Source organism: Neophocaena asiaeorientalis, unplaced genomic scaffold, assembly GCF_003031525.2.
Source record: "Neophocaena asiaeorientalis asiaeorientalis breed wild unplaced genomic scaffold, Neophocaena_asiaeorientalis_V1.1 scaffold253, whole genome shotgun sequence".
NCBI lineage: Eukaryota > Metazoa > Chordata > Mammalia > Artiodactyla > Phocoenidae > Neophocaena > Neophocaena asiaeorientalis.
This window is the reverse complement of record NW_020174553.1, coordinates 2944653-2949790: the sequence shown is the minus strand read 5'-3', so window position 1 is coordinate 2949790 and position 5138 is coordinate 2944653. Positions and strand designations below refer to the sequence as shown.

Sequence of the window (5138 nt, the reverse complement as noted above, 5' to 3'; positions counted from 1 at the left end):
CACAACTCAGATCCATCTTAGGGGGGCCTGGGGGGTGCAGGTGGTTAAAAGGTGAGAATAGCTCTTGTATGTGCTGTTAATTTAAGAGTGCAACCAGGATCTATAATTACTTCTGAAAAGAACAAGTAACAACTGAGTATATTAACTGTCAACAAACATCTGCTAAAAGTGGTAATTAACACCATAAGGCTCATGGAACTCAAGACAGACATCAGATCATCTAGGTAGCACCACAGTAAATGTTTGCTGGGACATCAGACCATCTTAGCCTTGTCTGAAAATTTCCCTAGTTAAATACTCCTGGTTTATAGTCTAAAAAGCCTGCTTCATAAAAGCGTGAGGTGTCAAAAGTCCACACTAGTAGGTGTTTTTAAACACTAAGTTCACTGGAATATTTGCAATGAAATACCCGGTGTCAGGTCTCCAAAAATAAACTAGTAACAGAAAGGGAGAAATAACTCAACAGTCAAAACAGTCATTGCATAATCCATCTTCTAAAGCCCTAATGTAATCTTATCAAGGAAACCACTCGGCCTCTATTTGCTATTATTTTAAACAACTTTTCAACAGATTGTTAGAATAGAGCTTCAGGGCCCATATTTGAAAGTGGACAGTTACACTCAGAACAGAAAGAAAAGTCAGGTGACAGCCGACACCCAGTCAGGAAGAGAAGAAGGGGAAAAACTATAAAGAGAGCATCAAGAGTTATTGAATGCAGTCATCCATCCAGTCCACTTTTTACGTCTGGGACATTTCCTGTGTTCAGTATTGAGATGGCTTCTAACAATTCCTGAAAGATCCGTCTCTTTTCAGAAAGTCACTCAGGTCTGTGTCACAGTCAGCTGAAAATCCCAGACACTAAGGCCCGCTTTAATGAGACTATCTTCATATATGTAATTGGAGGTCTACAGGAGATACACACATAAATGTTACAGACTAGAAATTGCAGCATGTTGACATGTTTGCATCATAATGTTAATTTATATACACTGCTTGAGTTTTCTGTTCAATTATATTTGTTGCTTCATTTGCATATACTCAACATCATTAGTTAGTTATTAGGGAAGTGCAAATCGAAACTACAATGAGATATTCTCCAGGATGGCTATAATTTAACTAAAATAAAATAAAACAGAAATAAATGTTGGGGAGATTATGGAGAAATTGGAACCTCATCCTCATACATTGCTGGTGAGGATGTAAAATGGTTTGGCCACTGTGGAATTTGACATTTCCTCCAGAAGTTAAAGATAGAGTTACCATATGACCCAGCAATTCTACTCCTAGGTATATACCCAAGAGAACTGAAAACATATGTCCACACAAAAACTTGTACATGAATGTTCACAGCAATATTAACCATAATAGCAACAAGTGGAAACAACTCAAATGTTCGTCAACTGATGAATGAATAAATGAAATGTACATACAACAGAATATTGCTCAGTCATTAAAAGTAATGAAGTAGTGATACATGCTACAACTTGGATAAATCTTGAAAATATTATATTAAGTTAAAGACGCCAGACACAAAAGGGTACATATTGTATGATTCAGCTGATATGAAATGTCCAGATTCGGCAAATCCATAGAGACAGAAAGTAAATTTGTGGTTGCCAGGGGATGGGGGTGGGAAGCATTGGGAATAGAGCTTATTTTGGGGGGTGGTAGAAGTGTTTGAGGATTAGTGGCAATAGTTGCACAATAGTGTGAATATATTAAAAACCACAGGAGTGTGTACTTTACAATGGTTAAAATGATGAATTTTATGTTATGTGAATTTTATCTCAATAAAAAAATGAAGAAATCAAAATATGTACATTTTGTCTCCGTGTTATCATTTTCTAAGTCCACTGTGTTTAAATGCTTCCACAGATAATTAAATGCATTCAAAAAGCTGAAGCTCAACTCTCTGATCTGACAAGCAGGATTGCTTCTAGGTACTTCATAACGTTTCAGTTCCCAAAAGAATACACTTTACTGAACCTTATAAAATATTTAAAGGGATATAAGACTTTAATATAGAATGTGTTACCTACATAATACTCTACCATGCCATTCATATTCCTCTTGGCAGAGGGCAATCTTCTCCTCAAATATTCCATATAGTCTTAGAAAAAGAGGGAAAAAAGGTAAAAATTATGGCCTATTTTCAGATAGGTCTAATAGCGTTGGTCAGTATTATCTCTTCTATGGGATATACTTTAAAGGAGAGCAATTCAGAATAGCTGAGGATCTTCTAAGCAGCCCACTCCAATTCTTCTTTAGACAGGCACTTCGTTTTCATGGCATGTAGGATCTTCCCAGACTAGGGCTTGAATCTGTGTCCCCTGCATTGGTAGGTGTATTCTTAGCCACTGTGCCACCAGGGAAGTCCTCCCCACAAAATTTTTTTTTTATTAAAAATCAATTTATTGGTATGCAAACCAACTGGACCAAACAGGACAAACAGGATAGAAGCAATACTCTAAACAAGCGTCAACTTAAGAGCTCTGATGCCAGCCAGGAGGACACCCAAACACAGTTTAGCATGGGGGTACGAGTCTATGTCTTCTGGTGAAGGCAGAGCCATTTGGTTGGCACTTCGTAGGAATATCTTTCCACCAGGTCGTCATTGTAAGGTATGTGCCATGAGTCTCCAGTTGTTTGCACCATGGTGTCAAAGATGAGAATATGCTGAAAAGTTATTTTTGATCCCGGATGCCTACAAACAATTGCTAGCTGATGTCCTTGCTGCCACTTAAAGAACAGGTGTTGGGTCTTGGCATCAGGAACACAGGCCTTGTGGTCCCGCATCAAATCTTTTGTGATAAACTTGCAGTGGTTCCCTGAGTGCAGTGTGGCATACAGAAGGAACGACATCCTCTGAGATGTTGTCAGCAAAAAAAAAAAAAAGCTGGCTTGCTTTTGCACATTTTCCATATCATTCTTCCTCCACCAGGAATTCTGCATTAACATATGCTTCCAGCCCAGGACCAGCACTTGAAGATTCTGCTTGGCTAGTTGAGAGACCACATCCAAGAGAACTTGAGATTCACGAGCTTTAGGAAACATTTTGGTAACACTGAGCTCATCAATGACAATATCAAAAGGAGGACAGTATTTTACAAAGTTCTGAAATCTCAAGTTCCTGAGGTGCTGTCTTTTTGCATTGGTCACCTCCATCTATCACATCCCTCATGATTTTTTCCTTGAGAAATTCATACTCTTCTGAACTCAGGTGAATAGACTCTACAGTTTTTCCACAGCCCAAACACTGACGACTTTGCTGGACTGTGGTGAACTGTCCTTTCCATTGTTCTCCAGGAACACTTTCAAACCATGCTTTTATACTGTGTGCCAATAACTCCCCAGGATATAGCTGATTATTTCTTAGATACAACAGAATGTCATGTAGTTTGTTTGAATGCGATCATCTTTCATGTCTTTTCCAAAATCAAAGAAGGCTTTTAATGTTTCCAACATAGGAAAAATATCATGACCTAACAACTCTTGATACAAATTCCAAACTACACTTAAATCTTGATGAAAGAGGGCTCCCTGGATACAGTCACTATAGTTCTTTTTTTAAGGAATCATGACTTGTTTGATGTCCTCTAACAGCAGCAAGACCTCTCTCCATCTGTCTGTATGGTTTAATCCCTGGATGAGAAGAGTGTACGCTCCAGCTTCTAAACGCTTGTATCTGGCTTTCATGATTTCATAGACATCAATAATTTCAATGTCTGCTTATGAAAAACACAGAGATACAAATACTTGACCAGCAAATCATAGCCTACAATACCATTGTTTTTTGCAGCTATCTATGCCAGCACAGATTTGGCCACATCTACAGAAATATGGCATTTAACCATCTGTGAAATGATCCAATTTTCAAAGTTAGCCTTTTCTTTGAAATCTTCCTTAAGTTTATCCCACTCTTCTGAATTCAAAGGTTTTGTCGGGACTTGAATAATGTTCTTCACAGGTGGCAAGATGTGCTCTTTACTCAGAGGATTCATCTGTTATCTCTTCTTAGCCGCTCCAGCTGCAAACATGTGAGCAGAATCGGCAGAAACTTGCTTATTACTGCCCTCATCTTTTTTCCTGACATATCTGGCTTTGGCAATCAGCAGATTCATTGCTTTGGTATTTTGTGGAGACACTGTTTTAAGAGAAAACCACTTCTCTTGGTTCCTGAGGACATAACAGTCTTTGAGAAAGAGAGAGAGAGAGAGGAGTGACCTGGGCCTAGCCCAAGGTATGGGTTGCTCTTCCAAAATTCAGGAAAGCTTTGAATACCAGTGAAATAGAAAGTCATTATGCAGTTAAGTCAGCACCAGACTGTGAGAGAGATGTTCAAAAAGCCCCAACTTCTACAGCGTAATTAAGGGATTTGCGGGTAGGGGGCAGAGAATCGAAGCGCAACTTTCTAAAAGATGATTTTCAGCTTCTCACAGACAAATCAAATGCTTTTGGGGCTAGCAGCAATGAAGCTTGGTTGAGTTCTCTCCACTCAACAAGGATATGGGGACATGCAACCTTGGTCGCAAGTTCCAGGACCAGGGGACAGAGCAGGAACCCTCTGGTGCCTGTTACATTCCAGTCCGTAAACAGCAACACCCACGTACCATGCAACCATAAACGCGGCGGAAATTCCCAAAACAATTTGTTTAAAGAATTTTATTATTAGATTTTCTAAATCTTACTAAGACAAAAAATTTAGCATTAAAACATTATCTTAGGGTTACTGAATATACTATTTTTTTGAATTTTATTTTATTTTTCTATACAGCATGTTCTTACTAGTTACCTATTTTATACATATTAGTGTATATCTGTCAATCTCAATCTCCCAGTCCATCCCACCACCAACCCCCCACTGCTTTCCACCCTTGGTGTCCATACATTTGTTCTCTACATCTGTGTCTCTATTTCTGCCTTGCAAACCAGTTCATCTGTACCATTTTTCTAGATTCCACATATAGGCATTAATATACGATATTCATTTTTCTCTTTCTGACTTACTTCACTCTGTATGACAGTCTCTAGGTCCATCCACACTCTACAAAGGACCCCATTTCATTCCTTTTTATGGCTAATATTCCATTGTATATATGGTTCTGCTGGGGTTGTCAACCACAGTAAGTCACCCTCCT

The 5138-nt window shown here is 38.7% G+C and overlaps 1 pseudogene; it reads right to left on the bottom strand.

Moving 5' to 3' along the window:
- Positions 1–2544: 2544 nt before the first annotated feature.
- Positions 2545–4300, bottom strand: LOC112407971 (mitochondrial ribonuclease P catalytic subunit-like; annotated as a pseudogene).
- Positions 4301–5138: the final 838 nt, after the last annotated feature.